Source organism: Pleurodeles waltl, chromosome 11 (genome assembly GCF_031143425.1).
Source record: "Pleurodeles waltl isolate 20211129_DDA chromosome 11, aPleWal1.hap1.20221129, whole genome shotgun sequence".
Classification (NCBI taxonomy): Eukaryota; Metazoa; Chordata; class Amphibia; order Caudata; family Salamandridae; genus Pleurodeles; species Pleurodeles waltl.
Window position 1 is genome coordinate 421,476,790 of NC_090450.1, and position 26,307 is coordinate 421,503,096.

At 46.8% G+C, this 26,307-nt stretch overlaps 1 protein-coding gene across 1 annotated transcript in view; it reads left to right on the forward strand.

Moving 5' to 3' along the window:
• NGEF (neuronal guanine nucleotide exchange factor) overlaps positions 1 to 26,307 on the forward strand; it is an 850,900-nt gene that overhangs the window by 11,679 nt on the left and 812,914 nt on the right. The window lies entirely within an intron of this gene.

The window sequence follows — 26,307 nt, forward strand, 5'->3', positions numbered from 1 at the left end:
GAAAAATTGACTTCATACGTATTTCTTGCAGGGTTGCTCCTTCCACTACGTCCTGGCGACATTCAGTTAGACATTGAGTACCCAAGACAACTGCCTTAGGCTTGCTGCAGTTCTTTAATTCCAGAGCAAAAAATGAACCTTTATTGAGGGATCACACAACAAAGATACTTTCTATTTCATTGTACCGTTTTCAATGTCAACAATATGGTGGCTTGACTCTCAGGGTAAATGATGAGAGTAAACCATGGCAGGCATATTTATCTATTAGGAAATCTAAATGTATGGTTTCTTACAACTTTCCTACCTCACTCCTCGATTGATGTATCTCTGAGTGAGATGCCACGTTGGCGCCCGGAGTAACAATTAAGCGAGCCGGCTAGTGATGCAGAGACGAGTCCTGACCACAGGCTAAAGTGGACACACACACTTATCTGTCCTGTAGGAATACAGGCTTTTTTGCAGGCTCTCCCTCCACTCCACTTTCTGCTCCCATTTGGACTACTAGTGTCGTAGTTGGACTCTCGCTCTTAGGCAATACTGCTGGTTTAGGGGAGACCGCAATTGTGTTTGTAGGCGAATAAGTCACTCCTACATTTCAAAACTGTCGGCCCAACCCTCCCAGCTTACAAGCAGTACCTCACCGAAACCCAAACAGTAAAAGGTAATTTCTGGCAGCCTTATGTATGAACTCTAGATTGCAACATCTCAGAGGAGTTGTGGAATGGAAGTTACTCTTTTCTCTCGTTAGCAATAAGTCTCAGTCACACACAGGCAATGTAAGAGATGCAGGAGAGTTTTCAGTAGGTTTACTGAAAAGACTGCAATCTGCAGTAAAATGCATGAGCTGCAATGATTAGGATAACGAACAATAAAAGAAGCCTAACTGTGAAGACGAGGGTCGTGAATACAAAGATCCCCACCATCTAGCAATAAGCATGAAATGTAAAATCCCTAGCATACAGAACCTAATCTCTAACCTTATGAGAGCTGGTGTGATAAACCTAATCTGCCAATACCATGTTCATGAGAAGTGTCCCCAACCCTTGTTACCTTGAAATGAGGTCTCTAGGTCAGACTCCGGGGTGACACGAAGGCTGCTTTCTGCAGCGAGGTGACGTGCAACATAGATGGTATCTGGAAGGATTACCTCTGATAACCTTGCCTGTGTGAGATTTGTTTATACAGATCATGTAGGACCCCTGACCCAGGTATGTTCCAAACAATTGATAAGGAGCCACACTTTTGGCAGCAATTATGTAAACAATCCCCAACAAGTGTACATTATGATCCAGTCACACATAAGTGAGGAAGGGACATGATGTGAATACCTACGTACATCACTTGATTATGATGCTGATAATGACGCCTTCAGAAAGTGGCACTGATAACGCAAATCAAAACATTTTTATAACTATAAACTATGGCAGCCATCTTAAAATAAATAATAAAATGAATGGGTTAAGATGAACACATGCTAAGTATGTTGAAAGTCACAAGGTGACTGGGGCACTGGCCTGCAAAACAAAGGGCTAAGCTAATCTCCCGAGTCCCTATAAAAGCTAATATGGATTCCCTACACCAGGTGCTGGTTTATGACTCTCACAGTGCATTAGAGCCTGCTAATCAGGCCCAGCACCAGTGCTCTCTCCCTAAATTGGTATACATGAATTGGCATCCCCAATTGGCAAGGAATTTAACCTCTTTATAAGTCCCTGGTATATGGTACCAGTGGTACTCAGGGCATGGGTGTTAAAGGGGTCACCAGGGCTTGAAGAACTGTATGTGCCACCCTGAGTGGCCCAAATCAATTGCTGACAAATGGCCTGCCATTGCAGATCGGGAGCAGGGTAATTTGCTCAAACTCAACTTTGCCCACACCATGTGTGGCAAAGTCAATACACTATTTTGAAAATATGTCAGTCACCCCTAAGGAAGTCCTCCTGAGCCCAGAAGGCAGGGTACGTTATACTAAAGGTGTGGACATATGTGTGCAACCTTATATTTCCTTATAGTGGCATTTTCCATTAAAAGCTACCATAAGTGATAGGCGGTCCATAGGATAACATGGGCTGGCACTAGGGCAACCCTGAGGCTTCTAGCTCCATTACGATACAGCTGAAATATGTTGTGTTTGGTATCAAACAACATGTTTTCTCACCCATGACCTGAATCTCGTAGCGATGAGCCATGTACCCAGCTGGCGACCTTAGAGGTTGCTTACCTGGTTGTTCCAACTTTCCTGTTCTCTGGCTGGAAGCTAGCTGCTGTTGCTGCCAACACATGATTTTGACCCCCCCCCTTGCAAGGAACTGTGAACCCTCCAAGGAGTCAAAAATGAAGGCCTACTTGGGCTGAAAGTGTCACCTCCCTTTGTGGCAGGAAGGCTAGTGAAGTGGCACATCAAGCCTGTGAGAGCATCAGGCGGTGAGCTTCAAAGGGCACAACGCCTCTGATATGCAAATAGGCTATCTCCCAGAGTAGGACATAGCCACCCCCCTGCCCCTAAGCACATTTGCACCTGAGCAGGTGGGAAAATGAGGTAGTCGGGAAGCGTACACCCCCAAAAAGCTATCCACACCTCTTGGGTGGGCTAACTTGTATGTACAGCTGAGTATGGGTTTTGCCATCTTGGAAAGTGGCTAAATAGACGGTTCTGGGTAGGGAAGGTGATGCACACCCCCAGATGTGGTTACCTCGGGGCGGATTGGATGCAGGGACTAATGGCCCATGGGCCTCTTGTCCCACATCCTTAACACCCCCCTAAATCTAGAATTTAAGGGGCACCCGACACCAAAACCTCGGATCAGCTCTGAACTGTTATCAAGAACAAAGAGCCCCATGTCTGCATTCCCAGGACTCCACACAGAAAAAGGTGCAAAACTCTGCACCTGTGGCAGCCACTTAGCACCTGTATGACCATGACTCGTCCCGGACCAGACACTAGTTCAAATGGATGGATAACCCCTCTGCAGCCAAAAGCCATCATCAAAATTATTTTGGGCTAGGGGTACTAGTCCTCTGCATACTGTAGTTAGACACTGCCAACCCAGAACCAAAAAAGTACTGGCCATCGGCCCGCTGAAGGATCGCCCAAAAGTAAATGGTCGGATGGGTTCTGGGAAATGTAGTTCTGACCTTCAATGAGTTTCAGCCCACTATCACTTTTTTGCGGAGTCTGGGACTTCAAAATTTTCAAGCGCTGTGTTTGCCTCTGCCAAGGTTTGTTGGAGGTCAGTCCGGCTACTGACCCCTTTGTTTGATGCACCACAAGGGAACACCCCTGCAATTTTAACTGTCCACCTCAGTGGCTCTATTGTTGAGTGGTTGCATCCCTTTCCTCTCCAGCACAGTCCCAGTGGTAAAACCAGCACCAACGATAGCCAAGCACACCTCTGCACCCAAGACGCTCCAGCTAGGTAGAGTTGTTCTGCCTGATGAATCCTGGTGCAGGGGCCTTCACAAGCTTAATCCCCAGTGGGGTCCCACAAACTCGACCTGCAAGTGACCGAGTGTCACAAGTGTCATTTTTTAAGTACCCACAGCTCCCGCGTTCAGCACCAAGGACAGTTAAGACACCTGCACCTGGGCTCCACAAGCCAGGTAAAATTGGTCTGTAGGAAAATGTCACTGTTGGCATGGTTGCCCCCCACGTTTTGCCTAGTGTTGATGCAAACTTTGTTTGAAAGTGTACTGGGATCCTGCTAACCAGGCTCTACACCAGTGTTCTTTCCCTAAAACTGTACCTTTGTTCCCACAATTGACACAGCCCTGGCACACAGATAAGTCCTTTGTAAAAGGTACCACTGGTACCAAGAGCCCTGTTGCCAAGGAAGGCCCCCAAGGGCTGCACCATGCCTTGCAGCTTGTGGGTGCTAGTGGGGAGAAAAAGGCAAAGTCGACATGGCACCCCTCTCAGGGTGCCATACCGCCAAAATCACTGCCTGTGGCATAGGTAAGTCACCCCTCTTGCAGGCCTTAGAGCCCTAAGGCAGGGTGGACTATACCACAGGTGAGGGCATAGCTGCATGAGCAATATGCCCCTACAGTGTCTAAGTCAATTCTTAGACATTGTAAGTGCAGGGTAGCAATATTGAGTATATGGTCTGGGAGTTTGTCATTAGGAACTCCACAGCACCATAATGGCTACACTGAATACTGGGAAGTTTGGTATCAAACTTCTCAGCACAATAAACCCCTGCTGATGCCAGTGTGGAATTTATTGAAAAATACAAACAGAGGGCATCTTAGAGATGCCCCATTATGTTAGCAGGCCTGGTAGTGTAGGACTGACTGGTCCATGCCAGCCTGCCACTTCCAGACGAGTTTCTGACCACATGGGGTGAGTGCCTTTGTACAATCTGTGGTCAGAAACAAAGCCTGCCCTAGTTGGAGGTGCTTCACACCTGGCGGTGAGCTTCAAAGGCTCAAGCCTCTAGCTATCCTGCCCCCTGCCCCCAGCTAGTGGAGATGCCCGCCCCCTGGACAAAGCCCCACTTTTGGCAGCAAGTCCGGCGGGAAAGTTAGAGAAAACAGGGAAGAGTGACCACCTCAGCCAGGACCACCCCTAAGGTGTCCAGAGCTGAGGTGAACTCCTCCCTGCAGAATCCTCCATCTTGGTTTGGAAGACCAGGGCCATTAGGAGTAAGGATGTGCCCCCCCATCCCCAAAGGGAGTGGACACAAGGAGGATGTAGCCACCCTCAGAGACAGTAGCCTTTGGCTACTGCCCTCCAACCCCTAAAAACGCCCCTAAATCTTGTATTTAAGGGCTCCCTGAACCAAGAGATTTAGATTCCTGACGACCTCAAGAAAAGAAGGACTGCTGTGCTAAAAATCCAACAGCGAAGAAAAGGAGACAACAACTGACTCTGCCTTAGCCCTACCAGCCCGTCTCTTGCTTCAAAGACCCTGCAAAAGAAAAGCGGCACGTTCTGCAGGACCAGCAACCCATGACCAGCATCCAGGGAACTGCCTGCATCACAGAGGACCAAGAAACTCCCATGGACAGAGGACCTGTCCAACAAGAAGAAGAAGAAGAAGAAGAAACTACTCCCAAGGGACTCCCACCTAACTCTAGAAGCCTGAGTCTAAAAGTACAAGTTACTTATCTTCGGCAACGCTTTTTCTGGTGGATGCAATTGCTACCTGTGGATTCCTCACCTTATTAATTCACCCTTGCGCCAGCATCTGACGGAAAATCTTCTTCCCAGCTCTACACGAGGACGTCACAATTGCACAACTCCACGCGACTCGTCTGACGTCACCGTGCCGATAAGAGGTCCTCGCCGACGTGCTGACGTCAGTTTCACCCATTTTTTACGTGCCCTTGAGGCGAACAGGTGAGAACCGACTCCACAATAAATACATATATACATAAAGCCTTCATGATGCAACATAATCAAAACCACCATTTAGATATACAGGAAAAATATCAATATATACATACATCTATACAACCACATATCCAAGTGTAATCAGACAGGCAACGGGGAGGCGGGTGTTACTGTAAGGAATCCCCAGGTAGCTATTGTATCCACCAGGAAAGGTAAGTAACTTGTTCTTCTGATGGATACAAACTACCTGTTGATTCCTCACCTTATGAAGAGTCCCAAAGCAGTACTGCACCCGGAGGTGGATGCCTGTCTGATTACACTAAAAAATCCTGCAACACAGATTGTGCAAAGTGGCCGTCCCTTCGAACCTCAGAGTCCAAGCAGTAATGCTTTGCGAAGGTATGGAGGTACGCCCAAGTGGCTGCCTTGAAAATATCAACCACTGGAACCCCTGTTGCCAGGGCCGAAGTAGCAGACTTAGCCCTGGTGGAATGGGCTCTGATACCCTCAGGGTGAACCTTTTTTGCCAACAAGTAGCAGATCTTGATACAAAGGATAACCCACCTGGAGATAGTTCTTTTATGGACTGCTCTGCCCTTCCTCTGTCCAATGTACCCCACGAACAGCTGATCTTCCAGGCGAAAGTCCTTCGTCCTTTCAATGTAAAAACTAAGCGCCCTTTTAGGGTCCAACCGGTGAAGCCTTTCTTCCTCCTTCGAGGGGTGAGGAGGAGGGTAAAAAGATGGAAGGGTAATAGTCTGCCCTATATGAAAAGGAGTGACAACTTTTGGCAGGAAAGCCGCCCTGGTTTTCAACACCACTTTATCTGGGAAAAACAAGGTAAAGGGGGGTTTAACGGAAAGAGCTTGGAGCTCACTAACCCGCCTAGACGAGGTTATGGCAACAAGAAAAACTGTCTTAAGCACTAAAAACCTTAACGGGCAAGAGAGCATGGGCTCAAAAGGTGGCCCCATTAAAAAGGTCAAAACAAGTTTTAGGTCCCACTGAGGCAAATGAAAAGGAGTGTGAGGAAACTTTTTAAGCAAACCCTTAAGAAACCGAACTACAATAGGTGATTTAAACAATGAGTGTTGATCCGGGAGGCAAAGAAAGGCTGACAGAGCAGCTAAATAACCCTTAACCTTGAGGACTGGAACAACCGCTCCATTTCAACACATTGGAATCAATGGCTGAATATCCTGGATCCGCTGAGGTGGAGAATAGGCCAGATTCAATGTTGCGTCCAGTACTGCCCCTATGACCAAGAGGCGTTGAGAGGGCTCCTGATGAGATTTGGGTACATTGATCGAAAACCCAGCCTGAACAACAACTGAGCTGTCATCCGCAAGTGACGCAACACAAGCTCTGGAGACTTGGCTTTGATCAACCAATCGTCCAGGTAAGGGAATACCGATAGCTCTCTCCTTCGGAGACTTGCTGCCACCACTGCAATCACCTTTGTGAAGACTCGAGGTGCTGAAGTAAGACCAAACGGAAGGACCGCAAACTGGTAGTGTTGCGACCCCCCACAAACCGGAGATACTTCATGTGTGACTTGAGTATAGGGATATGAAAATATGCATCCTGCAAGTCGACAGACACCATCCAATCCTCTTTGTTCAACGCCAGAAGCACCTGTGCTAGAGTCAGCATTTTGAATTTCTCCTGCTTGAGGAACCAATTCAAAATCCTCAGGTCTAGGAACCGACCGTCCTTCTTGGGGGATCAGGAAGTATCTTGAATAACAACCCTGACCGCATTCCTGCTCTGGGACCAACTCCACCGCACCTTTTAACAATAGGGTCTGAACTTCCTGCTGTAACAACAGGAGATGGTCTTCTAAACAAAACGAGGGACGGGGAGGGATTGGAGGAGGAAACTTCTGAAAAGGGAAAGCATATCCTTTTCTCACAATATTTAGAACCCATGAGTCCGATGTAAGTAACTCCCACTTGTGGAGAAAAAGATGTAATCTTCCCCCTACAGGAGAAGTATGGTCGACGAAGGGGAGAAAACTAGGGCTGCTTCCCTTGCTGTTGTTCTCCAGAGGAAGAGGATGAAGTAGGGCGCTGCTGGGTGGCCCCTCTTGTTCTAACCCCCCTGCCCTCAAAAGGACCAATATGGGAGGCTGGTATGCTGCTGGACTGAGGACTGGGGCCTCCCTCGATAAACTGCCCCACTTCCAAACCACCTGAACCCACGAAAAGACCCAAAAGGGGTAGCACAAGAGGCTTGCAATTCTAAAGACATCGCCGTGGCCCGGCTATCTTTAAAACGCTCTAGGGCAGAGTCCGCTTTATCTCTCAACAGTTTTTCCCCATCAAATGGCAAATCCAACAAGGTGGTCTGTACATCTTAAGAAAATCCAGAGGACCTAAACAAGAGTGCCTCCTGGTAGCAACAGATGTACCCACTGCCCTGGCTACAGAGTCCGTAGAGTCCAGGCCAGACGAATAAGTTACTTACCTTCGGTAATGCTTTTTCTGGTGGATACAATAACTACCTGTGGATTCCTCACCTAAAGAATTCTCCCCTCGCGCCAGCCCTCGACGGAAATTTCTTCTAGCTCTGCATGTCGACGATGACGTCACAATCGCCCGACTCCACGCGACGCCACATGACGTCATCCAGGCAATAAGAAGCCCTCGTCGACGTGCAGACGTCAGTTTTCACCATTTTTTACGTGCCATAGAGGCAAACAGGTCAAACCTAGAGTACACATAAATAAACATTTAATATAAAACTCAACCAAAGTCACAGACATGACTGCTCAAACCGAGACAGAAATAAATATATATGAGTATAAATCCAGTCCAAAATGTCCTTTCACTATCTTAATGTGCAAAGGAAAAGTATATACAATGAATACAACCATATGCATGAAACAGCTATATACATATATTACAAGATCAAGGATGCGCACCCAAAGAAATCTTGGTTTGACCAGACAGGCAACGGGGAGGTGGGTGGGACCGTGAGGAATCCACAGGTAGTTATTGTATCCACCAGAAAAAGCGTTACCGAAGGTAAGTAACTTATTCTTCTGATGGATACACCTACCTGTGGATTCCTCACCTAAAGAATAGAGTCCCAAAGCAGTAAAACCTCCGGTGGTGGGTGCCTGAATGGTCAAACCAAGAAATCTTGCAGCACCGAGCGAGAAAAATGGCCATCCCTCCTAACCTCAGAGTCCAAACAGTAATGCTTGGCAAAAGTATGGGGGGACGCCCAAGTCGCTGCCCTGCAGATGTCAGCCACAGGAACACCTCTAGCCAAAGCTGATGAAGCTGCTTTGGCTCTGGTGGAATGGGCACGAATCCCCACAGGTGGATCCTTCTTCGCCAAAGAATAGCAGATCTTAATACATAGAATGACCCACCTGGATAGCGTTCTCTTGTGGACCGCTCTACCTTTCCTATTCCCCAAGTATCCAACGAAGAGCTGATCATCCTGTCTGAACTCTTTCGTCCTGGCGACGTAGAAGCTCAGAGCTCTTCGCGGATCCAGCCGATGGAGCCTCTCTTCCTCTTTGGATGGGTGAGGTGGAGGGTAAAAAGAAGAGAGAGTAATCGACTACCCCAGGTGAAAGGGTGTAACAACCTTTGGTAGGAAAGCCGCCTTGGTCCTCAACACCACTTTGTCCTTAAAGAAAGAAAGGTATGGGGTGTCCACCGAGAGAGCCTGAAGCTCGCTAACCCTTCTGGCAGATGTTATGGCCACCAGGAAAACAGTTTTTAATACCCGGTACCGTAAAGAACAAGAGAGCATTGGTTCGAACGGAGCCCCCATAAGAAAAGTTAAGACTAAGTTAAGGTCCCACTGAGGCATAACGAATGGCGTGGGTGGATACCTATTAGTGAGTCCCTTTAGAAACTTTAAAACAATTGGTGATTTAAAGAAGGACGGTTGATCAGGAAGGCACAGAAAAGCAGATAGTGCAGACAGATAACCTGTAACAGTGGCAATTGCGAAACCTTTCTGTGCCAGATGGAGTGCAAATGACAAAATGTCAGACAAACCAGCTTTTAAAGGATCTAAACTATTCTCTCCACACCAGCTTGAAAATGTAGCCCAATGATTAGCATAGATTGACTTGGTGGAGTGTCGCCTGGCCGATAAAATAACTTCCACCACATCTGGAGGGAGAGATAAGGAACTCAGATTGGCCCGTTCAATCTCCAGGCATGAAGATGCAGGCTCTGGAGGTGGGGGTGTAGAATCTGCCCCTGCGACTGCAAGAGGAGGTCCACCCTGCAAGGGAGACGGAGCGGAGGGCACAGAGAGTTGGAGTAGGTCCGAATACCACACCCTTCTCGGCCAATCCGGAGCTATTAAGATGACTTGAGCTCGGTCTTGGCGGATCTTCCTGAGAACTTGAGGAATCAAGGGTATGGGGGGAAACGCGTAAAGCAACTGACCCTTCCAGAACATCTGAAACGCGTCCCCCAAAGCTCCTTGCACCGGATACTGGAGGCTGCAAAATAGCAGACACTGCGCATTCTCTTGAGTTGCAAACAGATCTATTTGTGGATAACCCCACATCCGGAAGATACCCAGAACTAGATCTGGATGAAGACGCCACTCGTGATCGACCGAGCTGCGTCGACTGAGAATGTCTGCACGCACGTTCAGGACTCCGGCCAAATGAGGTGCAACCAAGCAGATCTTGTGATCCTGAAGCCAGGACCAGAGACGAAGAGCTTCTCTGCAGAGAAGATACGACCCCACTCCTCCCTGTTTGTTTATATACCACATCGCAGTCGTGTTGTCCGTTAGAACTTGGACCGATTGACCGCGAATGGAAGGGAGGAAGGCCTTGAGTGCCAGACGTTCTGCCCGCAACTCTAACAGATTGATATGCAACTTCTGTTCCCCTGGAGACCAAAGGCCTTTGAACTCCAGGTCCCCCAGATGAGCTTCCCACCCTAGAGTGGAAGCATCCGTTACAACCATGGTCACTGGAGGAGGCAGCGAGAACGGCCTTCCTTGAGACAGGTTGTCGACCGCTGCCCACCATCGAAGATCCTCTGCAGTGTCTCTGGAGATCTTTATCGAATCTTCGAGATCCCCTTTGTGTTGAAACCACTGCCTGCGGACGCACCACCGGAGAGCCCTCATGTGCCAGCGTGCATGAGTGACCAACAGTATGCAAGAAGCAAACAGACCGAGCAGACAAAGTACCTTGAGGATTGAAACTACCGCTCCATTTAGAAACATTGGAATCAAAGCCTGTATGTCCTGAACCCGCTGGGGTGGAGGAAAGGCCCGATTCAATGTTGTGTCCAATACTGCCCCTATGAACAGGAGGCGTTGAGAGGGCTCCAGATGAGATTTGGGTACATTGACTGAAAAACCCAAGTCGTACAACAATTGAGTCGTCGACTGGAGATGGCACCGCACGAGCTCCGGAGTCTTGGCCTTGATCAACCAATCGTCCAGATAGGGAAACACAGCTATCCCTCTTCTTCTGAGCTCTGCTGCTACCACCGCCATCACCTTCGTGAAGACTCGAGGTGCTGAAGTAAGACCAAAGGGAAGGACCGCAAACTGATAATGCTGTGATCCCACTACAAACCGGAGATACTTCCTGTGCGATTTGAGGATCGGAATATGAAAATACGTGTCCTGCAAATCGACCAACACCATCCAGTCTCCTTCGTTCAACGCCAAAAGAACCTGTGAGAGGGTCCGCATTTTGAACTTTTCCTGTTTGAGGAACCAATTCAAAATCTTCAAGTCCAAAATCGGTCTCAGACGACCATCCTTTTTGGGAATCAGAAAGTATCTTGAATAGCACCCCTGACCCCTCTCTTGCTCGGGAACCAACTCTATTGCACCTTTTTGTAATAGGGATAATACCTCCTGCTGTAACAGGAGAAAATGGTCTTCCGAACAGCAGGATGGACGGGGAGGGAAGGTCGGAGGGAATTCCCAAAAGGGAAGAGCATACCCCCTCTTCACAGTGTCGATGACCCAGGAGTCCAATGTTATGACCTCCCACATTGGAAGAAAAGAGGCCAGTCTCCCCCCTACCGGAGACGAATGGACAGGGAGTGGTGGAGGACTACGGCTGCTTTCCTTGCTGCACCCCTCCCGAGGAAGAGGCAGAGTGCTGCAAGGTGGCTCCTCTCGTACGGACTCTGCCCCTGAAGGATCTGTAAGGCAGGGCAGAAGTGGATTGTTGTGGTCCTTGCAATCTTCCTCGAAAGGAACCACGTCCAAGTCCCTTAAATCTCCGAAAACCTCTAAAGGTGGATGAGGCCGACGACTGGAGCCCCAAAGACCTAGCTGTCGCTCTGCTCTCTTTAAAACGTTCCAAGGAAGAGTCAGCCTTAGTGCCGAAGAGCTTTTCCCCATCAAACGGAAGATCAAGGAGTGTGGCCTGCACGTCCGACGAGAAGCCTGATGATCGAAGCCAAGACTGCCTCCTAGAGACTATGGTCGTGCCCATAGCCCTAGCCACCGAGTCTGAAGTGTCCAATCCAGACTGGATCACTTGCGTCGCAGCCGCCTGAGCATCCGATAATAGTTGCAGCATCTCCTGGGACAAATTAGGGTGGCCCTTCGCCTCTTCCATAAGGGCATAGATGTAACGCCCCAGTATGCATGTGGCATTGGAAGATTTTAGGGCCATACTGCAAGATGAAAATGTCTTTTTAGCAGTATGGTCCATCTTTTTGGACTCCCTGTCCGCAGTGGCCCCAGGAAACGAGCCAGGAGAGGATCTGGGAGAATATGAAGCTTGGACCACTAGGCTCTCCAGAGTTGGTTGCCTGGAAAGAAACATCGGATCCCCAGGCGCCGACCTGTACCACTGAGCCACCGTTCTGTTGACCGCAGCGGTGGATACAGGTTTCAGCCATATATCCTTAATGGGGTCCAGCAGAGCCTCATTGAATGGTAGAAGAGGCTCAGCAGAAGCAGACGTCGGATGGAGGACTTCTGTCAATAAATTTCTCTTGACCTCCGCGGTAGGAAGGGGAAGATCCAAAAAGTCCGCAGCCTTACGAATGACTGCATGGAAAGAAGCAGCTTCCTCCGTGACCTCTCCAGGGGACGCCAGATCCCATTCCGGGGTAGTGCAGGGCCACTAGCTGAGTCCAGTCCCTGGAAGTCACCTGAGGGCTCCATAACTTCTCCTACCTCCAGGTGTTGCCTCGCGTACTCCTCCTCCTCCAAGAGACGAAGGGCCAGACGCCTTGACCTAAGTCTTGACTCCAAGCCTGGAGTCGACAAGGCGTCGGCCGACGCCGAAGATCTTCGTCGGCGCCGAACCTTGGATTCGTCCGAAGCCGGAGGCTCCGGCCCCAAAGTGTTCTTGGACGTCGATCGGATCCGAGGCAAATCCGACGGCGCCGTAATAGGTGTAGCCATCCTGGGTGACGTCGTAGGCATCGGCGCAGCTTCAGGTGCAGCAGACAAAAACGGGGTGAACGGCGCCGACCTGTAAGACGCCGGAACACCCAAATCATAGGCCAAAGGGCCAGACGGACCTGCATGACTTCCACCCAGCATCATGGAAGCAAAGATGTTATACATAGCGTTTAAAAACGCTGCAGGATCCGATCTCGGAGTTGGGAAAGCCGGGTACTGCTGCTGCTGAAACGGTGCCGGCAAAGCTGCCGAAGAGGGTCCAGGTAACTCCTGGCCAGGAGAGCCCTCAGGCCTCTGGGGAGGCTCGACCTCAAAGACCGACCCCGACGTCGGGGTCGCCGGAGGTGGAGGGGTGACGGTCGGGCTTATCTCCCACGTCGGACGACGCCGAGCCGACGGAGAAGCCGATCTAGATCTGGACCGCTCCTTGCTCGATTGGTGCCGAGATCCATGACGGCGCCAAGAGTCACTATGATGATGACGAGACCTCGAAGATCTCGACGAAGACTCCCTCCTATGACGCCTCTCTTTCTTCTTCTTGGACCGGGCCAAGAACAACTTCGCCTCCCTCTCCTTAAGTGCCTTAGGGTTCATGCGTTGGCACGAACTGCATGCCTCGACCTCATGGTCGGAATTAAGGCACCAGAGGCAGGTTTCGTGAGGGTCGGTAACCGACATCCGACCCCCGCACTGGCTACAAGGTTTAAAGCCGGATTTTCTAGGCTGCGACATCGTAACCGCCGTTGGAAACAGTAGCTCCCTGTGAGCCTCGAAGAATTAGCCGTTATTCGGGCACGGAAAAAAGGGAACTGACGTCTGCACGTCGACGAGGGCTTCTTATTGCCTGGATGACGTCATGTGGCATCACGTGGAGTCGGGCGATTGTGACGTCGACGTGCAGAGCTAGAAGAAATTTCCATCGAGGGCTGGCCCGAGGGGAGAATTCTTTAGGTGAGGAATCCACAGGTAGGTGTATCCATCAGAATGAATTATTTGTTTCGCCGCAACCTGCGCATTAGACAGGAGTTCCCCAAATGGTCTTTGTATATCTTGCAGCAGATCAGGAGCGATTGCTTGCGCCGTGTCCAAGGATGGCATGGGCATACCTACTCAGCACACAGGTAGCGTTTGCAGCCTTGAGAGCCATGCTGCAAGGCGAAAAGGTCCTCTTTGCGGATTGTTCCATCCGCTTGGATTCCCTGTCAGATGGAATCACAGGGAAGGAGCCCGGAGCAGACCTTGTAGAGCAAGAGGCCTGGACTACCAAACTCTCCTGGGTATGATGACTTGATTAAAAACCCCAGATCACCAGGCGCCACTCTATATCTCCTTGCCACAGCTCTATTCACAGCAGGCGACGATACAGGCTTCCTCCAAAGTGCTAATATGGGTTCAGTAAGAGCCTCATTGAAAGGAAGCAATGGGTCTGCAGAAGCCAAAGAAGGATGCAGCACCTCCATTAAAATGTTCGTTTTAACTTCTGCAGCAGGCAATGGAAGCCCTAAAAAGTCTGCCGGCTTCCTGATCACCGAGTGAAAAGAAGCTGCCTCCTCTGTAAATTCCCCCGGTGAAGACAGTTCCCATTCCGGGGAAGTATCCAGCCCACTGGCCGACTCCAGGCCCTGTTACTCTCTCAAAGGCTCGACAATCTCTCCAACTGCCTTTGATTTTCTTCCTCTTCCAAGAGACTCAAGGCCTTCCTGCGTGACCTCAATCGAGCCTCCAACCTCGGCATCGACATGGAATTTGCCGACGTCGAAGACACCGGCTTCAACACCTGACGAGGAACAGGAGAGGAAGGTTGACTCTGTTCGAATCTATCACCTGGTCCGGCGCCAGCACGGATCGTAATGGTGCCGAAGATGCATGTGTCTCCACCATCGGCGCCGGCTTACAAGGTGATGATATCAGTGCCATAGATCTAGAAGGCAACATCATGGGATTCACAGGACCTCGAGGAGATGCCACGGCGCCGGTCCAGTACCCCCAGCCGGATAGAATGGCATAAAACGCGCCGCCTTGTACGGCTCAGGGGAGCCCAACAAAAATGCCAATGGACCCATGGGACCAGCCGGTGCACCAGCAGGGGCCATGGCGTTGGACATAGTAAACATGGCATTCAAAAATGCAGCCGGATCCGCTCCCGGAGCCGGGAAGGCAGGATACCGCTGGTCTCCCTGTTGTACCTGTGCTTGCTGACCATCGGAGTCCGGTGCAGCAGGTAAAGATCGCGGACTGTCCTGAGGTGCCACAACCTCAAAGACGGACGGCGCCGGAGAAACCTCAGGACTCTGGGGTTGAGGATTCATCGTCGGACTCATCTCCCACGTCACAAAGCGCCGACGAGATGGAGACCTCGATCTTGATCGGCTCTGAGCCAAACTGCGCCGAGAATCATGACAGCGCCGCTTCTTATGCTTCTTCGAAGAAGCGTGGGAAGAGGATCGTCTATGGCTCCTATGACCCTTCTTTGCCTTAGCCAAAAAGAATTTGGCCTCCCTTTCCTTTAAAGCCTTAGGATTCATGCTCTGGCAAGACGCACACTCTTTAACATCATGGTCAGAGCTAAGGCACCAAAGACAATCCTCATAAGGGTCAGTGACCGACATGCGACCCCCACACTCTCTGCAAGGCTTGAAACCGGACTTCCTAGGGGGAGACGTTGTAACTTCAAAGAGCAACAAGAGCAACAAGATGAAACCTCCAACAGAAGCGAGAGCTAGGAGAAAACCGTAAGCATCGAAGACATGGAAAAAAAGGGAACTGACGTCAGCACGCAGGCGAGTTGTGCAGTTGTGACGTCCTCGTCGACGTGGAGAGCTGGGAAGAAGATTTTCTGTCGGATGCTGGCACAATAGTGAATTCATAAGGTGAGGAATCCACAGGTAGTTTGTATCCATCAGAATCACTCTGCACCTGACACCCACGGCCTGTGTCCAGGTAGCCCAACTATCCAGAGAGGATCCCAAGGCAATTCCAGCTAAGTGTCCACCCTGGGCTGACCTCTCCACACCTCCACGACGACGCTTGCATCGGGAACCATGAGGATCCCCCTGACTGTGACTGCCCGGGATGAAGATATCCGACGCCTGGAGAAGCACTGCACCTGCAGACCCCAGACTCAAGAGAAACCGACCACCGGTGCAGCAGTGACCAACAGGCGGCCCTCCTCCCTATCAAGTCGGTGGCTTGCCCGAGGAGCCCCCTGTGCCTTGCCTGCAGTTCCTAAGTGACCCTCGGGGTCCCCCCATAAAGTTCCAGTGGGAACCCAACTCCCTGCTTGCACCCTGCACCCGGCCGCCCCGTGCCGCTAAGGGTGTTTGTTTGGTGCCTACCTGGAGCCCCCAGGGCTCCTCTAAACCCCCATGGTCTGCCCTCTGACAGCGCAGGTACTTACCTGCAAGCAGACCGGAACCAGAGTACCCCCTGTCTCCATAGGGGCACACGTTATTTTGGCTCCTGTTTGACCTCTGCACCCAACTGGCCCTGTGCTGCTGGTGGTGCTGGGTGTTTGAGGTTATCTGGAACCCCCAACAGTGGGCTACCTATGCCCCGGAGACTGAATCTGTAAGTTGGTTACTTGCCTCCACAAATGTACTGTACTTTCTTCCTCAGGAACTGTTAAAAATGGCAGTGTCCACTTTTAAAATAGCTTTTTGCCATTTTTAGAAAAATGTGTACTTTGTTGATTCCATTCAAAGTCCTGATTATACCTATGCAAAGTACCTTTCATTTAATGTTCTTACCTGCAAATTGAATGCGGTTGTAGAAATAAATTAAGAAAACATGTTTTTCTATACAAAAATCCTATTGGTCTGGAGTTAAGTCATTAAGTGTGCGTTTCTTCTATTGTTTGTGTGTGTACTACAAATGCTTAACACTACCCTCTGATAAGCCTAACTGCTTGACCACACTACCAAAAATAGAGCATTAGTATTATCTATTTTGCCTCTGTCAAGCCATTGGGGAATCTCTGGACTCTGTGCACACTATATCTCATTTTGATATAGTATACAGAGCCAGCTTCCTACATGGTCTAACTGTTGAAGGCTTGTTCTGGGACCTGCATCACTTTAACTTCAAGTGAGTTCCTCTGAATGCACCCTTCAAGCGACAGAGTGTCACAAGAGGTTTTACCTATTGACCGCAATGGTAAAGTTTGACAGCTTCTAATATACAAATTTATTTTTTACTTTAAAATCCCTAACTCCAGTTATATGTATCAGATTTACTTCGTTTTGGTGTCTAAATTATTATAAAAATCTTCTTTATTTTTTATAAACTGTTGTCAGATTTCTTTTGAGTCTGTCAATTCTTTATTGTCCATGTTGGTACTTTGAAATACTTAATACAAGTTCCTCTATTAAAGCCTTACTGATATTTGCCAAACTACCAGACTGGGCTAAGGATTTATTATTGTGAACCAAAGGACCATCTTTGGGCTATTGTGAGAGTAGTACACAGTGAAGCCTAACCAGTATCCCTGCACAATACTCCACTCCACTACACTGGTGATCTGCTAGGTAATTTCTATTCAAATAACTGGATCCCTACATTATCCAGAGAAATATCATTTCAGCACTCCCTCAGGGCTCATTTAACCACAAGGTTGAGTCTGCCCAGGTGGTAATATCCTCCCTGGGTGGGAACAGGTGGTCAAATGATGAAGCATGACACTATAATGTGTGTGAGACCACCTATTCCGTAAGGAGTAACCCCTCTAATAGGTCCTCAAGACACGGTTATCACAATCATACTTCATCTTTATCAAGATAACGGAAAAGGTTGATCCTACTACAAGTTGAACAGACCCTGCCGAGTCGTTCGCTAGATCACCCCAGCCTTTTGTATATATGGCTTTTGATTTGGGGAGGTAGTATGGGGGCTAGAACCTTCCTTCTCTCTCTCTGTGTAAAACAAGCCATCTTATTTGCCCTGATGTTTCCTATCGTTGAGATCAGGCAAATCTACATTTGTGGTGGATTTCTTTCAAAGTTTTTAGTACAATTTGCTTCATTTTATTTATTTATTTTGATTTCTAGAACTATATTACTATATTTTTTAAAGAGGAATTTCAGTTTCTGTTTGGATAAAATTAATATCTGGAAGTATTCTGATACTTTTGTAAAGTATTAGTCCTTCGCTACCTTTCTTACAATCTCTATGAGAACCCCCTGTAACCTGGAAAGAATGGTTTAGAGCATTCACTTTATTGTTGGGCACAATTGATGTAGTTAAATTCAAACCAGAAGGAAAACCTTGTTTTTTCAATAATTCACTCGGTATGGAAGGCCAAGAAATACTTGCACATTACCTGATCACCTGGAAATACTGAAGATGAGATGGGTGAATATGAAATGGGAGTAACAAAACTTGACAAACCTTTTTGCAAACCCCTGAACTTAATTGTCTGGAGACATTATTTTTTTCAAGAGAATAGTTAGCTGTAGAATCGATTAATACTTGAAGGTTTTAGTGGGGTACATTCACTGACCAGCTAATCATAGATTGCTACATTAAAAAGTTTCAAGAAAGACTTTTGGCATGCAAGAACACATCACTTGATGAGGTTGTTGAGATTGCCAGTAGTATTCAGGATTCTAAAAAAATATGTCAAGGAACTCAATAATGATTTGAAGAAACAGTCTCTCTAGCAAAACCTGGCAAATCTAGATCCAACAAGGTTGTTGACATAAAGAAGAACCAAAGTGGGTACATGTTTTCGTTGTGAATCTAAATTTCACATAGCCTCATTTAAGCAGTGTCCTGCACTGGACAAAGAATGTCTCAAATGTGGCACATCTGGCCAGTTTGCTAGAATTTGTCATCCTCAACCTACGAAAAACAGTGTGAATGTAGTGGACCCATATGATTTAGTATGTGAGAGTGCATGAGAACGATGTTCCAAAGTCTAAAGATTCAATAGATTATTTTATCATCAATGACAAATGTACCATTATTAACCAACTCTGGTTAAAAAATAACAATTATTTCTAAATATATTTTCTTGAATAGAGAGTTTTAAGCATACCCTGGAATTGCCAGACATTAATCCTTTTGGGTACAATGGCAAGAGAATTGATCTGGAACAATTTTTCAATGCAGTCTTATGATTCAAAGGGTGAGAAGTTCAAGGCAAAGTAGGTTTCTTGCCAAGGTCCTGAGATTTTGGGGTGACATCACCCAGGGTGTTTAGGGATTGTTTTGAGACCTGGCAGGGAAATCCAGTTTATATCTGAGTAATTGAATTCCATAACTAGTAGTGATGATGTAACTATTAACAGTAATGATTTAGATATAGTGCTCTCCAGGAACGAGGACATTAAAAAAAAAGAATTGGGCAGACTTAATGGTTTTGAACATATCAAACTAAAAGAGGATATTGTACTAGTTAAGCACAAGCTTAGATGCATCCTTTTGAGCATTAGAAATAAACTGGATGAACAGTTTTCCCAGTTATGCTGGGATGGTGTCATGGAACCAGTAGAATCATCTTTGTGGTTATCTCCTATTGTAGTTGCAGACAAAAGGAACTGTGAATTAAGGATATGTATTGATATTACGAGTATTAATAAGGCCATATGGGTGGATTGACATACTTTACCCTGTATTATTATTAAAGAGATGATCACTACTTTGGCTTGGTACTAAGTGTTTTTCTACGCTAGATATAAAGTTAGCATATCACCAAGTGGTACTTGCAGAAGAGTCTAGACACCTCACTGCTTCTGTGACACCATCAGGTGTTCTTCAGTTTTGCAGAATGCCTTTTGGACTTTCTTCAGCCTTGGCTGTGTTTCAGCGAGTTATTGAGGAGCTACTGAAAGATTTGAAAGGGGGTTTGATTTTCCAAGATGACATATTGGTGTATGGTGAATACAGTACTGAACATCTTTTAAGAATCAGTGATGTACCTTTTGTCCTCTGAGCTAGGGGGTTAAATTAAGTCAAAATAAATGTGAGTTTGGTGAAAGCAGTGTTTGAATATTTTGGCGATGTAGTGTCAGGGGATGGTATTTAACCACATCCTGGGTTACTGAAGGCTGTCGAGGGTGTACTGACGCCAGCTGATTGGGAGTAACTTCAAGCGTTTCTTGGTATGTGCAAGTTTTATGCCAAAGCTATTTCAAATTTTGCTACCAAACCTGAACCTTTAATGACATTGCTCAAAATAACTCAAAATTTGTTTGGGGAGATCCCCAAGAGAATGTTTTTCTCATGATAAAAAGGGAATAGATGAATGTCCAGATGTTATTGCATATATTCCACAGAAAGCTTTATGTCATGGTTGAGGCTAATGACGAGGGATAGTGTAGTTCTGTCCTAAGAGAGAGGCAGTTCTGAACACATTTTTGCTTTGCTTCACGCACACTCAAACCACAGGGGCAACTTCATTCTGTGATTGAGAGAGAAATGCTGATCTATGTTTGGGCGGTTGAAAATCTCAAAGCTTATGTGTGAGGAACCGCATTTCTTTTGCATACCAATCATAAGCCTTTGGTGTCAATTATCAATGGTTCTAATGTTCACTCCACCAGTGGCAGAAATGTAAAAAGCTGACTGTTTATTCTGTCTACAATGTCCAAGTGATGATTTAGAGGGGAAAAAAAGAAATTTTCAACAGTATAAAGATTGTCTGGTAGCAAGCATTGTGTGGGGCAAGAACAAGTTCATCATTAAAGATGTGTGGAGGAAGGAGTTGGATCAGGACAGTGATTTGAAAAAAGTTGCAGAACACATGATAAAAGGTTGGCCAAGAGAAAAAATGTACCGATCATTTTGCAACCATATAGTAAGTTATAGTAGAGTTATCCCTAGAAGCGGGTGTTCAGAGGTGGTCATTTTGATCCCACCATCTAATGTCATAAGTAAATTGTTGCTGTTGAGTCATGAGGGCCCTCTGGGAATGACTCTCAATAAGAAAGGATTGAAAGAAATTTATTGGTAACTGGGAATGGACAGAGATGTAGAGAACTTTGTAGGAAAATGTTCTGTGTGCCTATAAAATAATAACGCTCTAATGAGTATCACACTTCCCGTGGTGGAAGTTGGTAGAGCAAGTCTGGATTTTCTTGGTCCCTTCAGAACGCTGCCTCATTGTCAACATTTTGCCATTGCACTGATTGATCATTTGTCAAAATGGATGGAAGTCAAATTGGTGAATGATACTAAAACTGTAATAATTTTCTTAACTGATGTATTTTCAAGAGAGGATTTCCCAACTGAACTGTTATCTGGCAACAGGGTGCAGTTTGTATCAGATGACATGGTAGGATTCTTAAGAGATGCTGGTTTCAAGCACAAAAGATGTAGTCTCTATCATCCCCAAAATAATGGTCAGGTTGAAAGAGATAATAGACTGGTGAGTGAATGTGTCAGAGGTGCAATCATTGAAGGGATGAAAGTAGTAGATGTGGTACATGCCATGTTATGGTCTTATTGCAATACCCCTTATTGCGTAACTGGGGTTTTGCCATTTCAAACACTGATGGGGAGATCTTCACAGGATTTTCTTAAGCCTGCATGGTTGAACAATTTATCTAAATTTTAAACATAACTTTGACATTAATCAACATATTGGTGTCATGCGTGCTAACACTGAATGTAGTCAATTTAAAAATAAGATTTGCTATGATGTGTGCAAGAAAACAGTCAATTTCTTAAAAAAAGAAGATTGGGTTCACTTTAAGTTACCTAATATCAAGGTAACGAAAGGCACCGTGTAGTATGGTGCACCAAGTTAAGTGGTTTAAGGGAATGTGAATGAAAGTGCGGTGAGATTGGAAAATGGACAATGGTGGAATGTTGCGCAGGTTGTGAAGATTTCTCATATTCCTGAGAGTGTAAATGTGTCTTTCAAGGCTAAGAGTGAGGGAGGAGGTGATCCTGTTCTTGTTTATGGTAAATGTGAAACTAAGGTTCCTGTGAAATTCAAGGATTTGATCATGGGATAAAGAAATATGTATTTTGCCTTGTTTCTGTGTACAATTATGTAATTTTGATGGTTACTCCATTATGCTTTAATTTTATTCTTGGGTTATCATTAAGGGGGAAGTGTGTTGTGCCTTTCTTCTTCTGCCTCACCTCGTGCTCTCTAGTCCGTACTCCTCGAGCAGTGATGGAATGTGGAATCTTCATCCCGCATTCTTTAACAGTCAAGGAGCAGGACAAGACAATTAGGAGAGGAAGCTCTAGAGGCTGGTGGTTGCTAATTCTCCATTACTTTCTTTATTCAATAAAAGTATTTACCTCTATCTTGCTACATCTTCATCAATCATAATACAATGATTACAACTGCAGGGCCAACAGCATCAATAAAAGCTGGTTTGGCAGTACGGACCATAGATCCAGCAACAGGAGTGACTTCAGCTACTACCAAGGCTAGGGTGACAACAGTAAAAGATGCCAACAAGGAAGGAACTACAGAAGTGACCACTTCACTTCTGTCACCACAGCAGCGATCTCACTATATCATAGTAGCAACAACAGCTGTTCAAAGAGCAGGAGCTACTGCAGTAACTAGAGCTGTCAGTACAGTTGGACAGTGACAACAGTTGCAGCAACAAAATCTGCTTAATTAGCAGCCATGAAAGTTGTTGCAAGACCCACCACTACAGTAGCAACAACAACAGCTGCCATGGCAGCAACGGCTGGAAGCAGAGCAGCGATCACAGCAGTGACCAAAGCTGGATCCATGACTTGGACCAGAGCAATGACCCCAGTAGCAGAAATAGCTTCTGCCACAGCAGCTACCAGAGCATGATGCCCAAAACTAGCCAGAACCGCTGTGCCCACAGCCACTAGCACCACGGGAACAACATTTACAAGCACAGCAGGGGACTGCAGCAGTGATGACCACTTACTCCACAGTTGTAAACATGGTAGTGACCAGAGCTGCATCCTAGGACTACAGCAGCAGCTTAGACTACAGCTGCCACCATGACAAGTACAACAGCAGCTACAGCCACAGGATACAGAGCAGCAACTACAGCAGTAATCCCAGCATCAAAGAGCAGCAATCAAATCTACTGACAGGACAGGAACCACAAGAATAACATCAGCAATCATAGCTGCAACAGCGAGGACCACAGCTGCCCCAATGGGGAGACAACAAGAGCTCTCAGAACAGCTGGGACCACAGTAGCAACCACTGCTGCACTGCAGCAAGAACCACACGAATGGCTGCATCTCTCACAGTGTAACAATAACTGCCAGCAAGGCAGGGAGTGTAGGAACCACATTCGCTCTAACAGTTACCATCACAGCAGGAACAGCAATGGATGGAAGCACAGCAGGCTCCACACTGATGGCCACAGCTGCCACCACCACAGGGACCAGAGCAGTGACCACAAGTGTAATCATAGAAGGTTCCATAGCATCAACCAGAGATGCCACCAGCAGCTATGATTTCAGCCACCATCACAGTAGCAACAACTGCAATAGTTTTTGCAAGCATGGCATCACCATAGCAGTGTCAGAACTTCCCCACACTTGCACCAACAGCAGTTTAATCCAGATCTAAGCAGCCATAGTTGCCACCAAGATGTGGAGAACGGCAGGGCCCACAGCTGTAACCATAGCTAAGGCAAAAGCTGCCACCATTGTAGGGTCTACAGCAGGAACTGCAGTTTTTCAGAGCAGCAGGGGCACCATCAACACCACCAGATGTATCTTCAGGAGGGACCTACACAGGGACCACATCTGCTAACACAGCATGGTGCTGATATTGTCTAACAGTCTTCATGGCAGCAGTAACTACTTATGTACAATTACATTGACAGCAGCAAGGACCATAGTTGCCATAATTGCAAAAGCCCCTAATACAACAGGAACAACTGAAGCAACACAAATTTCTAGCGCATCGCGACATCCTTCCAGTCCATCCTTTTTCTTTTTTTTTTTTTTTTTTTTTCTTTTTTTTAACACGCCATTAAAAAGACAGCCAATCGTATGTAAATCAGCATTGTTCCTGGTCCAGTAGGAACAGTCGAGAATGAACTACTAAACAGTGTCACCAGTGAATGATAACACAACAAACCCAGTCCAATTTCACTCTGTTGAGCCTCACCATTGAGGTACAGTCTGAGTCCTATAACTGAGCAAGCATAAGACCCATGTCTCTGGGTATCCTTTGCCCTTAGGCCAATTTTCTAAAAACAAAAACACTGTCAAGGTCAATAGTTTGGGATTTTATATGCTAATGCTTGTAAATATAGTGTATTCATGCAAACTGACTATTTCTGTGCCCTGTTTTTATTCCCAAATCTTGCAATACCATGCATCAGGTTATACTTTGGCACGTCATAAACAGTCTGTGTGTACTTGAGTATTAGTTCTGGATTCAGACAAGACCGTTTTATTTTATTAAAACTATATATTCAGTATAAATATTAGTTTTAGCCAGCCCCCTTCATTCATCAGTCTATTGTTATGCTGTTCAAATTTTCTCTGCCCACTAGGGGATAAAACATAGGGCAGAGGGGTCGCCCACTTTGACCATTGGCTAAATCCACTGTGAGTGACAGCATTTTTACTTTCATAAGGAGCATATGCACACATAGTAGTTCCCTTTAGTGCCAGGGACTATTATGTCAAAGTGTGCTTTTTGAGACCTTCCCCAAAAGCTGTTTTCTTTTTACCCACTTGCTTTTATATATTGGCGAGAGCTCAGCAGCTCCCCCGAAAATAATGTTTTACAAAAACTATAACAAAAGCAACATTGACAAAGCTGCAATGGTGCAGCCAATGCCAGACCTGTTGGTTTGGCAAATGCATGTTATGTATTGAAGCAGGAAAACAAAGTGTATTAGTGTAGTCTGTCCTTCACGAAAGGACCACAGCAGTCCTTGCTTTTATGTGGCATGGCTAACACATGGTTTTAAGGTGAAAGAAGTCTGTTTTCACTGCATGTGAAATCTGTGGCTTAGACCAAGGCCCTTGTCAAAGCATACCACAAGCATTCCTGAGAATGAAATTAGGGTTAAACAGTTTCCCAGTGCCATGGACCAATTACAATTCAGGTACGAGAGTGAATCATTTCCAACTGCCAGCATCCCAGTGTCTGACAGGTTCAGCTTGAACACGTTTTTGGCGATGCGTGCACTTGCCACTTTCTTTAGGCAGTCATTGAATTGGGGATGCCCTTGGTAGCTAAAGTTTCAATCTCCAAGATAATCTGCTGATCATAGGAAAAGTTAACAGAAATAACCTATGGATCTGACAGTTTTGGTGAGGGCTGCTGGTAGGCTTTAATTAGAGTGACCATACTGCAGATTCCTGTGATGTACCACACTATATTTGATTTGACGGCCGACACTGCCAAGCTGCCACCAGCCTGGCAGTCCCTGTGGTTGTAATCCACCAGGGCAGCGCTGCAAGCAGCGCTGCCCTGGGATTATGAGTCGCCATACTGCTAGCCGAAAGGCTGGCAGAATGGGGATGTAAGGGGGCTCCCATGCACAGCCCCGCCGCGCATTCCACTGCCCGAATTACAGGCAGTGGAATGCGCGATGCGTGCTGCTGCACCAGCCACACCACCACATTGGTACCAGCTTCTTTAGGAGCCGGCATCAATGTTAAGGCCTTGTTCACCGCAGGGCCGGCGGGCAGAAATGTTGTTTCCCCCGGCCAGCCCTGCAGTGAACTCTTCATAGGGCCGGCAGTGTTCAGGCCACACAGGCGGCCTGATGGAGGAACGAGTATGGCGGGTGACCTCCACCGCCCGCCAAACTCTTAATGAGGCCCAAAATGTTCAGAAAACAAATGCAAATAGGGAAAAAAAATTGTCGCTACTATGAAGTTTTAGGTACTATTTTTGTTTGAAGCATCATTTAGTAAAATGTGTTGATGCTTGCTAGTATTTGCAAAAATATTCCTAATGGAAAATCAGTGTAACCATATTCAACAAGATTATAGGAAACATGAAAATAAACAAGCACTGGCAAAGCTAACCGATCCAACATTTGTTGTGAGTCTTTTGGTTTAGTCAATGCGTGTCTTGTTTTGTAATGGATTTTGTAATAATTTCTTGTTGTGGGAGCCACCAGGCCCTCACCATTGTAACAAACAAAAAAAGTTCTTGGTCTCAAAAAGCACACATTACCACCAGTGGCGTAACAAAGGTGCTGCAGCCCCTGCGGTGCATGGGGACCCCTCCAGGGGGCCCCCCTCAGCACAAAACCTGCTCTGAGTGAGTCTGGAGGGGGGGCATGTTCTTTGCAGGGGGGACCCCCTCCAGTTTCATTATGCCACTGATTGCCACAGTAGTTTCTGGCACTGAACACAACTACTTTGTGTGCCAATATGCTCCTTGTAGAAGAGCAGAATGCGATCGCTCCCAATAAAGCCAGCCAAAAGATGGAGAAATAGAAGTTTAATAAGTACAACATGTCTTTACCACCAGACCTAATTAGGGAACCAATTCTTAAAGAAAGTCACACAAGTGCGCCCATGGTGTGTGTAGGTCTCTGAATTAGTGACTTTCATGAATTCACAAGAACTTACAGAAGTAGATCAGGAAATTGTACTCCTAGAAAATATTTGTGAACTGTATTTTAGCACGAGCAAATACGCATGTGTAGATTTGCTCACGTGAAAATCTA